Source organism: Macaca thibetana, chromosome 13 (assembly GCF_024542745.1).
Source record: "Macaca thibetana thibetana isolate TM-01 chromosome 13, ASM2454274v1, whole genome shotgun sequence".
NCBI classification, from domain to species: domain Eukaryota; kingdom Metazoa; phylum Chordata; class Mammalia; order Primates; family Cercopithecidae; genus Macaca; species Macaca thibetana.
This window is the reverse complement of record NC_065590.1, coordinates 9,962,040-9,974,767: the sequence shown is the minus strand read 5'-3', so window position 1 is coordinate 9,974,767 and position 12,728 is coordinate 9,962,040. Positions and strand designations below refer to the sequence as shown.

At 42.1% G+C, this 12,728-nt stretch overlaps 1 long non-coding RNA gene across 1 annotated transcript; it reads right to left on the bottom strand.

The window, feature by feature from the left end:
- Positions 1–1,311: 1,311 nt before the first annotated feature.
- LOC126933947 (uncharacterized) lies at positions 1,312–12,438 on the bottom strand. Its single transcript, XR_007718776.1, has 3 exons — positions 11,244–12,438; positions 3,600–3,706; positions 1,312–1,569 (listed from the first exon to the last, which is right to left on the bottom strand). It is a non-coding gene; the product is annotated as an uncharacterized LOC126933947 (long non-coding RNA).
- Positions 12,439–12,728: the final 290 nt, after the last annotated feature.

Sequence of the window (12,728 nt, the reverse complement as noted above, 5' to 3'; positions counted from 1 at the left end):
GCAAAAGGACTGAAACTCCATCAAAAAAAAAAAAAAAAAGATTATTAACAATACCTACATGCTAAACTTTTGGTTCAGTAGTAATTTGAATTTACTGTTTATAAACTAATTTTTGTTCCTATCATTCTCAACCCAATTGTTTCATATCAAGGTAGAATGCCATGGCCTTACATTTCTATCAAACTACTTCTTACAGGGTCCTAAAACTCCGTTAAACTTAAGTTGAAGGAAATTGTAGGAAAAAAAATATTAGGCTAAAGGAATTTTATATTTTTTAACATTTACACGTCTTTAAGAGGATCTGTCTCACAAATTCTTATCCTCTGAGTCTAGGGCAAATAAACAACACTAACCAACGTACTTTCAATGGACTAATCACAAGTTACCATTCCATGGAAAGCAAAACATCTTGGGTTTTCGTTTTCTATGTGTAAAAATTGCTTAGACTGCATTATCTTTAAAGGAGTATTTATATTGTAACCACCAGTACTATTGCCTAACTCTTCAATTTTCTGTACAACAGAGAATCAGACACAATTCGAATTCTGTATTCCCCATTTAAAAGACTAGCTTGCCGGGTGTGGGGGTGTGGTGGCTCATGCCTGTAATCCCAGCACTTTGGGAGGCCGAGGCAGGCAGATCACGAGGTCAGGAGATTGAGACCATCCTGGCTAACACGGTGAAACCCTGTCTCTACTCCAAATACAAAAATTAGCTGAGTGTGGTAGCACGTGCCTGTAGACCCAGCTACCCAGGAGGCTGAAGCAGGAGAATCCCTTGAACCCGGGAGGTGGAGGTTGTAGTGAGCCAAGATTGCACCACTGTACTCCAGACTAAGCAGCAGAATGAGACGCCATCTAAAAAAAAAAAAAGACTACCTTAGGCCGAGCATGGTGTCTCAACGCCTGTAATCCCAGCACTTTGGGATGCCGAGGTGGGTGGATCACCTGAGGTCAGGAGTTCGAAACCAGCCTGGCCAATATGGCAAAACCCTATCTCCACTGAAAACACAAAAATTTGCTGGGCGTGGTGGCATACGCCTGTAATCCCAGCTACTTGGGAGGCTGAGGCAGGAGAATGGCTCGAACCCAGGAGGTTGCAGTGAGCTGAGATCGCGCCACTGCACTCCGGCCTAGACAGCAGGGCGAGACTCCATCTCAAATAAATAAATAAATAAATAAATAAAAGACTAGCTTAAAATAAACATGTATAAAAATGTATAAAAATGAATTTAGCCTTGGTAATAAAATAAAGAGGAAGCCATATGCTGCCTGAAATATCCCTACAATTCAGCATTTGTGCAACCTTTAGCATTTTATTCATGTGTCTAGGAATTGCATTATGACTTCTCTTTATTACACAACTCAGATGATTTATTCCAAAGAAGTATAGAAACCTAACTTTGGAGTGAACACTCAGCTGAGTTTCTTTCAGTGGAGAGCAGAGAGAGGTATATTTGGTACGACCAGCATTCAGAGCAACTGAATCGAACCTCCACGGTGAAGCGGGATACTCTTGCCAGCTAACGTGTGCGGCTTCATCAGAGGATGAGTGTGTCTTTAGTGTCAGCTGAAACAGGGAAGATCACGTTGTTAAAGTTATCAAGTATTCACGAAAAATGCTTTCCAGTGATGGTAAAAGGTATCTTTGTTGTCCTGAAAAGTCTCTAAGATGCTCTTTATATAAAGTAATAAACCTATGGACAAATAGATGAGTAGAGGCACCCTTTAAGAACAGTTCCGGGGTGGATGCAGTGGCTCACGCCTGTGATCCTAGCACTTTGGGAGGCCAAGGCGGGTGGATCACCAGAGGTCAGGAGTTCGAGACCAGTCTGGCCTCGTCAGGCTTGGCAAAACATGGTGAAATCTCGTCTCTACTAAAAATACAAAAAATTAGCTGGGCGTGGTGGCAGGCACCTGTAATCCCAGCTACTTGGGAGGCTGAGGCAGGAGAATTGCTTGAACACGGGAGATAGAGGTTACAGTGAGCCGAGATTGCACCACTACACTCTAGACTGGGTGACAGAGTGAGACTCCATCTAAAAAAAAAAAAAAAAGAACAGTTCTAATAGGTGCAAGATTGGAAAGCTTGAGAAATTATTACAAGTATTATTTAATATGATACAACTATTTTAAAGAAATAATTGTAATTATAATACTAATAAATGATAATACTAATAAATGTTAGGGTTGGCTGGAACTTGAATTGATTTTTAACTACTGACAAGGTCACATAATGTGATATGTTTTACGGACAATACGTATGCTTCATTGAATATGTATTTCTTCCCTTATCCACAATAAAAGCTATTTCATAGCATGTCACACCATTTGTTAGCTTATCTCCAGAAAAAACTGTGATGTCATACAAGAGTCCCTTTAAAACCTATTTGGATAATAATGAGTATTATAGTCATTCAAAACTTAATTAAAATGAAAAACTCAAATATATGAAGAGATTTTCTCAATGTCAGCTCACTTCTTTTTTTTTTTTTTTTTTTTTTTTTTTTTTTTTTTTTTTTTTTTGAGACAGAGTCTCACCCTGTCACCCAGGCTGGAGTGCAGTGGTGTGATCTCAGCTCACCGCAAGCTCCGCCTCCCAGGTTCATGCCATTTTCCTGCCTCAACCTCCCGAGTAGCTTGGACTACAGGTGCCCACCACCACGCCTGGCTAATTTTTTGTATTTTTAGTGGAGACGGGTTGTTACCTTGTTAGCCAAGATGATCTTCATCTCCTGACCTCGTGATTCTCCCACCTTGGCCTCCCAAAGTGCTGGGCTGCCAGCTCACTTCTAGAGCATTTTATAGATTTGTTTAGGAATTGTGAATTTTCAGTATGAGAGATGTTTGAGTGTGTTTAAATCATATATAGCCAGAAATATACAATTGTCTAAAGTACATCACAGGCTGGCAGTGTGGAAGACATGCCAAGTTGACATTGTGACAACGTGAAATGCTGCTGTGAACTAATTCTGGTCATAGCACAAGAGCAGTGCATACAAGCACAACCATAGGAGACTGTGTGGGTAAATGATACTTTTGCTGAGTTCACAGAAAATAGAGGAAACATCTAGGTGTTCTGGGTTATCTAATGGTTGAAAGCAGAAGCAGGGGGCTTTGTAACACCAGATCTTAACATATCTGGGCCTGAGATTCCTCACAACTGAATGAGGTTGAACTAAATGACTGGTTGATTCTCACCTAGCTACACTGCCCTTCTCTCTTGTCCTCATGAGGCTATTGTAAAAATTTGATGAGATCAAGGACTTTGCATGGTAGTTGTCATCTACTTAGTGCTGAACAGGTAACAGGAATCACTACTATAATTATTAACCCTGTTTATAAAACCAAATTACTCTACCTTAGGTGTCAGTCAGGTCCCTACACTAGGGCTGTTTAGGAACAGGCTGGATGATCCTTTGCTGACAAGGATTTAGTAACTGGTTAGAACTAGGACTAGGATCCAGGGAGCAGGGGAGAAGAGTCTAGATACCTCTGTTAGTTCTATTTATGTGAAACCCTCTTCCTTCTTTCTGCTCCTACTGCCCTTCATTCCCCGCCACCGTCTATCCCTGCCCCAACACGGCTGGGGACACTCACCCGCATAGTGCATGCTCCTGCGGCGTCTCTTGCCTGCTTCCTCCCTCCTAATCTCCTCTCCTTGCCCTCTCCTCCTGCCTGTCAAGGTGAGGAATAACCATGGTAGTCTAGGTGGGAAAATATGGACAGGTTTGACATTTTAAAGGAAGAATTATATTAACATCAGACTTCAGTCATAAATTATGTGTCATTTATCCATGTTCATATAAATATTTGCCATGTGTATGTACACATAATACTAATATAATGGTTAAGATGCATAATTTTGCATTCAAGGACCCAAATCGTATCGCAATCCTATTTTTATCTTACTTTTAAAAATTGAGTCACATGGCAAAATTCTGAGTTCTTAAATGAATTGTGGGCTAAAGGGTTCTTTTTAGAATTTTTTTTATTTTTATTTTTGTGGGTACACAGTAGGTACATATTCATGAAGTACATGAGATGTTTTGATTCAGGCATGCAATGCATAATAATCACATCAGAGTAAACGGGGTATCCATCCCCTCAAGCATTTATACTTTATTTACATTACAAACAACCCAATTATACTTTTTTAGTTATTTTTAAATGTACCATAAGTCATTGTTGACTGTAGTCACCCTGTTGTGCTATCAAATACTAGATATTATTCTTTCTACCTAACTAAATTTTTGTACCCATTAATCATCCCTACTTTCCCTCACCCTCCACTACCCCCAGCCTCTGGTCACCATGCTTCTTTCTATCTCCATGAATTCAATTGTTTTGATTTTTAGCTCCCACAAATAAGTGAGAACATGGGAAATTTGTTTTTCTGTGCCTGGCTTATTTAACTTAACACTATGACCTCCAGTTCCCCATCCATGTTGCAAATGACAGGATCCCATTCTGTTTCTACAGCTGAATAGTACTCCATCAGGTATATGCACCACATTTTCTTGATGCATTTCTCTGTTGATGGACACTTGGGTTGCTTCCAAATTTTGGCTATTGTGAATGGTGCTGCAATGAACATGGGAGTGCAGATATCCCTTCGATATACTGATTTTCTTTCTTTTTGGTATATATCCAGCAGTGAGGTTGCTGGATCATTTGCTAGTTCTATTTTTCATTTTCTGAAAAAACCCCCCAAACTGTTCTCTATAGTGGTTGAAATAATTTACATTCCCACCAACAGTGAACATGGGTTCTCTTTTCTCCATATTGTTGTCAGCGTTTGTTATTGCTTGTCTTTCGGATAAAAGCCATTTTAACTAAGGTGGGATGATATCTCATTGTAGTTTTGATTTGCATTTTTCTGATGACTGATGATGTTGAGCACCTTTTTTTATGCCTATTTGCCATTTATATGTCTTCTTTGGAGAAATGTCTACTCAGAATTTTTACCCATTTTTAAATCACATTATTTGATTTTTTTCCTATAGAGTTGTTTGAGCTCCTTATATATTCTTGTTATTAATCCATTGTCAGATGAGTAGTTTGCAAATATCTTCTCCCATTCTGTGGGTTATCTCTTTACTTTGTTGATTGTTTCCTTTGCTGTGTATAAGCTTTTTAACAAGTGACCCATTTGTTCATTTTTGCTTTGGCTGCCCATGCTTGTGCAGTATTACTCAAAAAATCTTTATCCAGGCCAATGTCCTAGAGGGTTTCCCCAAAGTTTCTGTAGAGTAGTTTCATAGTCTGAGGACTTGGATTTAAGTCTTTAACCCATTTTTTTTTTTTTTTTTTTTTTTTTTTGAGACAGAGTCTCGCTCTGTCGCCCAGGCTGGAGTGCAGTGGCTGGATCTCAGCTCACTGCAAGCTCCGCCTCCTGGGTTTACGCCATTCTCCTGCCTCAGCCTCCCGAGTAGCTGGGACTACAGGCGCTCGCCATCTCGCCCGGCTAGTTTTTTTTTTTGTATTTTTTAGTAGAGACGGGGTTTCACTGTGTTAGCCAGGATGGTCTCGATCTCCTGACTTCGTGATCCGCCTGTCTCGGCCTCCCAAAGTGTTGGGATTACAGGCTTGAGCCACCGTGCCCGGCCATTAACCCATTTTGATTTGATTTTTGTATATGGCAAGAGACAGGGGTCTAGTTTCGTTCTTCTGCCTTTGCATGCCCAGTTTTCCCAGCACCATTTATTGAAGAGCCCATCCTTTCCCCAATGTCTGTTCCCAGCACTTTGTTAAAACTGAGTTCACTGCAGGTGTATGGGTTTGTTTCTGGGTCCTCTGTCCTGTTCCTTTGGTCTATGTGTCTGGGTTTAGGCCAGTACAATGCTGTTTTGATTACTATAGCTCTGTAGTATAATTTGAAGTCAGGTAATGTGATTCTTCCAGTTTTGTTCTTTTTGTTTAGAATAGTTTTGGCTATTCTGGGTCTTTTGTGGTTCCATGTAAATTTTAGGATTTTTTTTCTAATTCTGTGAAGAACGTCTTTGGTATTTTGATAGGGATTGCATTGAACCTGTAGATTGCTTTGAGTAGTATGGATATTTTAACAATATTGATTCTTCCAATCCATGAACATGGAATATCTTTCCATTTTTATTCTTCCAATCTATGAACATGGAATATCTTTCCATTTTTTTGTGTCCTCTTCAATTCTTTCATCAGTGTTTCACAGTTTTCATTGTAGAGATCATTCACTTCTTTGGTTAAGTTTATTTCTAGGTATTTTATTTTATTGCTATTATAAATGGGATTACTTCCTTGATTTCTTTTTCAGATTGTTTACTGTTGGCATATAGAAATGCTACTGATTTTTGTATGTTGATTTTGTATTCTGCAACTTTACTTACTTTATCAGTTCTAATAGTTTTTTGGTGGAGTCTTTAGATTTTTCCAAATTTAAGATCATGTCAAATATAAGAATAATTTGACTTCTTCTTTTCCAATTTGGATGCCCTTTTATTTCTTTCTCTTGTCTGATTGCTCTGGCTAGCTAGGACTTCCTAAAGGGTTCTTGATAGAGTTTTTTCCTGGTTTGAGTTTTCTGATGAATTCCTGCAGATGGTTTTGCTACTCTGACTTTAGGCTTAGTATTGCCCTGCTGTGAGAACTGTAATACTTACTGAGGAATGAATGATCACTGGGCCCTGTCCCTCATTGGTTACACTGAAATTATTCTATACCATGTGAATCCTTGTATGTCCTACAAGAGTTGCTGTGTGAATAAAGGATTTCTTATGTTTATTTCACTTCCTTCTCCAGTAAAAATTATCTGATATTCCCCTATTCCATTTTAACCACACTAGGGGTGTATGGATATCCAATTCTGACACTAAGTACCCTTTTTTCTTCTCCTAATTCTAGCGCCCGAGTGAGGGCTATTAGTTCTGCCAGCTGAGCACTAGTTCCTGGAGTGAGGGGATTACTTTCAAGTATTCCATTATCACTGACCACTGCATACCCTGCTTTTCGAAGTCCTTTTTCTACAAAGGAACTTCCATCAGTATACAAGTTGAGGTCGGGAACAGTCAAGAGAACCTCTAGAAGGTCCCCTTGAGCGGTGTAGGTTTGAGCAATTACTTGTTGACAGTTATGTTCTATTTTTTATTCATTATCTGCAAGAAATGTGGCTGGATTGAGTTGCACAAGTGCGCAGTTGCAGCACTGGTTCTTCAAATAATAGAGCCTGATATTTAAGCAAATGGTTGTCTGACAGCCACAAGTCTCCTTCAGCAGTGAGTATGCCGTTCACATCATGAGATGTTCACACAGTAAGATCTCTTCCCTGTGTCATTTTAACTGCTTCAGATACTAAGACTGCTACTGCCGCCACTACCCATAAACAATGAGGTGAACCCTTTGCCACTACATCAATTTCCTTACTCAGATATGCCACGGGTTGCAAGCTAGTCCCTCGGACCTGTGTAAGGACTCCTAGAGCTACTCCTGCTTTTTCCGTGACATATAAAGAAAAGTCTTGCACCACTGGCAAGCTTAACACTGGGGCTTGCGTTAGGGCCTTCTTTAGGGCCTGGAAAGCCTCTTCTGCTTCAGGTGTCCCTCTTACTAAATGGGTACTGGCTTTCTGATTTTCCTTAATTAGTGTATATAATGGCCTGGCTATTTCGTCATACCTGGGAATCCATATTCGGCAGAAGCCTGTTATGCCAAGGAACCCTCTTAGTTGCTTTAGGGTTTGTGGATGAGGATCAGCCACTATAGGCTGAATATGTTTCTCACTGAGGGCCCTGGTGCCTTTGGATAATTTTAGTCCTAAGTATTTAACCTGCCGTGAGCAGAGCTGAGCCTTTGGTTTGGAAATCTTGTAGCCACAGGTGGCAAGGACATTTAAGAGTGCTTGGGTGGCTTGATGGCAGAAGGTTTCTGAACCGGCAGCTAAAAGTAAATCTCCACGTACCGAAGGACAAGCGTGTCCAGGTATGACAATTGGCACAAGTCTTGGGCTAATGCCTGGCCAAATAGATGGGGTCTATCCCTGAACCCTTAGGGTAAAACAGTGCAGGTGAGTTGAGACGTTGGGTTCAAAGGATCTTCAAAGGCAAACAAGAATTGAGAGTCAGGATGTACAGAGATGCAGAAAAAGGCATCCTTAAGGTCCAGGACTGGAAACCACTCTGCTTCCTCTGGTATTTGGGAAAGCAGAGTATAAGGGCTAGGTACAGCTGGGTATAGAGGGACAATGGCCTCATTGATAATCCTGAGATCTTGCACTAACCTCCACTGTCCGTTGTGTTTCTGTACTCCTAAAATTGGAGTATTGCAGGGGCTATTGCATGGTTTTACTAGGTCTTGGGCTTTTAGGTCCTTAATCTTTTGGAGTCCTTGTTGGGTCTTGGGTCTAAGGGGGTACTGCCTTTGGTAGGGAAAGAAGGAGGAATCCTTTAGTTTAACTTGAACAAGATGAGCATTCTTTGCTCGTCCATATTGTCCTTCTGTTGCCCAGACTTCAGGATTAATTTCTTCCTCAAGCAGGGGACAACAAATGGGTGTTCCTTCTTCTATGTTCAGGTGTATAATGGCCCCTGCTTTTGCTAGACTGTCTCTCCCTAACAAGGGAGTGGGGCTTTCAGGCATAATTGGAAAAGCATGTGAAAAGAGTTCCCCAGTCACAGCTTAGTGGCTGGGAGAAGTATCTAGTGACTGGCTGTCCTAGGACCCCTCGGATAGTGACAGATCTGGAAGACAGTTGTCTAGGACAGAAGAGTAAGACTGAGAAGGCCACGCCAGTGTCCAGGAGACAGTTAACCTCCTGGCCCTCAATGATCAAGCATACCTGGGGCTCTGTGAGGGTGATGGTGTGAGCTGGCACTTGCCCTGGGCACCCTCAGTCCTGCTGCTGGATTGTCTGGTTAGTGGCTTCTGACTCAGAGGACCTTCGTCCCCTGGGGCAGTGAGCCTTCCAGTGATTCCCTTGACATAAGGGGCATGGATGAGGGGGCGGCTTACTCCTATTCTGACAATCTTTTTTAAAGTGTCCTTGTAGACCACACTGGAAGCAAGCTCTATTAGGCATTCCATTTTCCCAGCCTTTCCGTGTTCCAGAGCCTCCAAAATCTGCTTGCCTAAGGGCCGTGACTAAAGCGGTGGTCTTTTTCTTATCTCATTTGTCCCATTCCACCTGCTCCTCCTGATCTTTATTATAAAAAACCAAGGTTGCCAAGTTCAATAGGGTATCTAAGTTTTGCTCCGGGCCTAAGGCAGACTTTTGAAGTTTTTTTCTAATGTCTGCAGCTGACTGAGTGATAAACTTATCCTTTAAGATTAGTTGACCTTCAATAGAGTCAGGTGACAGAGAAGTATGCTTACTCAATGCCTCCCTTAGTCTCTCCAGAAAGGTGGTAGGATCTTCTTCCTTTCCCAGTGTTACAGTGGACATTATTGAATAATTTATAGGCTTCTTCCTAGTTTTCCTTAGTCCTTCTAGCACGCAAATTAGCAAATGTCTGCGGTGCCCATCTCCATGTTCTGATTCTGTGTCCCAGTGAGGGTCTACAGTGGGAACTGCCTGCTGGCCTGTGGGGAATTGTTCTCTTTCCTCTGTTGTCATCCTATCATTGACCTGACTGAGATACCAGAGATCGCCAAACTCTCGGGCTGCAGTTATGGCGGCACTTCTCTCATTTGGGGTTAGTGTCCGATCTCGCAGTAACAGTATATTTCTCCAGGTCATATCAAAGGATTGTCCTAACCCTTGTAAAACACCAATATAGCCATCAGGGTTACCTGAGAATTTACCTAGGTCTATCTTCTACAAGAGTTTCCCTCAATTATTGAATATCCATTGTGTTTTTCTTTTTTTTTGTCAATCACCTGGGAGGAACCATCTATCGTCCTGTCCTGGAGGGAGTTCCTCCTATGTCTGGTCGGACCTTCGTATGGTAATTAAGATTTAAATCCCCTGTTAGGAAACCTGCTGGGTTAAGGGAATTTTCAGTGATTAATGTTAAATTATCTTTTTCTAACAGAATAGCCCCATACTTTAAAATTTTTGAGTTAGTAAGCTACCTTTTTTGCTTTTTTTGACTTAGGATAGTTCTAAACTGGAGAGGTGTGCTCACAATGAGGTTTCCTCTAAAGTCTACTTTCTTTTGTTAGCAAAGCAAATGCTATGGATTGAATGCATTTGGGCCATCCATGGGTTCCTGGGTTAAGGATTTTTTTATAGGAGGGCTACTGGTTGCCAGTGGCCTCAGTGTTTTCGGGCTACACCCTTGTTTACATTGACAACAAAGGGGTATTGTAGTGTTACAGGGTCATGGAGAAAAGCTTCAATTATCAATTATAGGTTTTAAATTTACCCTGGCTTTTAACGAAATAGGGTACACTTTTTTCTTTACTACTTCTATCTTTCTCTTTCTCTTTTTCTTTCTCCTTTCTGTCTTTGTAGATGGATTTTGGAAACACAGTGGAAGGACATTCACTCGTTGCCCTCATTTGCCTCTACAGGAATATGTGCCTCCCTTTTATTTACTCAATTTGCTTTCATCCTGATATATTATGTAGTTGTAGACTCAGTTCCAGTTGTTAAAGTACTGGGTTATCAGTTCTAAGGCCCTGGCAAGGGTGGTGGGAAATGGGTCCCACATAACTGCCCATGTCGAGAGCTGTATCCCTAAATTGGGAGGGACACCAGGGACAAAACTCCTTGGTTTCATAGCCTAGGGGCCTAAGGATGCAGCATAGAGCTTCCTTAGATCCCTTTGGAGATACAACCTGCTCTAATACTTGGGAGAGGAAGTGAAAGTCTGAAGCATTAGTATCTAGGAGGCAGGGATTGGAGGAAGTAGATTCAGAGGTACAGAGAATTTTGGGGCTACACTTTCAAGAAAGTCATGGTCAGGACCCAGGAGGTATGGGTCAGAAGGAAAGGTAGGGGCGCACACATGGGCGACTGTTGAGTAGACTTCTGGCTGCACCATGATCTCAACCAGCTAAGGCCGGGAGTTTGGGACGACAGCTTTCTGCCTGTAGTCAGCCCTTGGCTTCCCCAGGAAAATTGAAAGTGGAAGCTGGTTCCAGGCAGACCAATGCTCCCAACCCAGAAGGGTTGGGGGTTGTTAGACAGCCCTTTCCCAGACAGCCTCACACCTGAGTCTTAAGTCCGGTGGCCACACGAATCGTTTTTAACCGGCCGACAGGTGCCCAGTATTTTCCTCCAATTCTAGGGGAGAACAGAATAGCCAGTGAAAGTGGTCCAATATTGCTCACCACTTTGGAGGTCCCTTCATGGTCGCCAAAATGTTACCAGAGGGGTCCTTGTTCTTAAGAGTTCCCAAGATGGTAGTAAGCCTCTTGTTCTCTGACCTGAGGTTCTTGGCCTCACGGATTCCAAGGAATGGAATCTTGGGCCATGCGGTGAGTGTTAGAGCTCTATTAGAAGCTGTGAGTCATGGAAGAGAACCGTGGAACCCAGCAACTAGTGTTCAGCTCGATCAGGATGAACTTGGGCACTTAGCCATGCAGGAACAATGGTGAGCCTTTAGCCTGATTGGGAGAGACAATGGGCACCTCACTGAATCAGGAGTGCAATGGACACCCTGCCAGATCCAGAGGGTTGGAAGCCAGCGGTGGGTCTGTGATGTCAGCAAACAGCAGTGGTGGACGGTGAGTGAAAGTTCAGCTCGAGCCATAACAAACACGGATCAGAAGAGTGTGCAGTTGCAACATTTAATAGAGTGAAAACAGAGCTCCCGTAAAATGGGAGGGGACCCAACCAATGTCTTGTTATAGGCTATTCCTCCTCCAGGTTTTCTTGTGCACACTGGATCTGGACCCCTGCCGAATGCTTGATAAAGGTGATTACAGATCAAGGGCTTATCTACAGTACAGTTCAGTCCTGCTGTTTAAAGGATCAGTTAGATGTGAAGGCATTGCCATATTGATGACAGACATAAAGTTTCTTCTCCATGTAAGTTCTCTGGTGTTTATAAAGTTTAGAGCTACTGCTGAAGGCTATTATGCATTCAGTACATTATAATGTAGGTTCTCCCAGGTTGTCTATAATCAGAGAATTGACTAAAGGCTTTCCCACGTATCTGACATTCACATGATTTTTCTCCCCTATAATTCCTTTTTTTGGTGTTTGTGTAAATCAAGTGAGAGCTCTTGATACAGGAGATAGAAAGAAATTATTTAGGCAGATAGTGAGGGCAAAAGAGTCCTCAACAGAATTTCCCTTCTAACAAAAAGCAGCCCAAGAAAGCATTTCTTTTCTAACAAAGAGAAGCCTGAAAGATTGAGCTGCAAGCATCGATAAGGAAGCTGGAAGCTTGAATGCGGGGAGGCCTACAGCTAAACCCATAGAAAAGGGCTACCTGGGGCCAGGCATGTCCACCACGAGGCTCCACTTTCCCTTTTTTTGTTACCATGTATACAGTAAGAAAGAAATAAGCAACATGGAGTAGCTACCCACCTGCATAATCAAAGATTGGGGTGGGGGCTGCCAGAGATTCATGTCCTATGCAAATGGCACAACTGGTCCTAACCGGATTTTCATGCCCTGTATAGATCAGACACCATCTCCCCACTAGCTCATCTATAAAAACACCCTGCATTTCACCACAGATTGGCAACCCATTTTCCTGGGACCCCTCTCTGTAGCAGACAGCTATTCTCTTTCTTTCACCTATTACAGTTCTGCTCTAGACCTCACCCTTGTCTGTGTCCAGGTCCTTAATCTCCGTGGCCATGAGA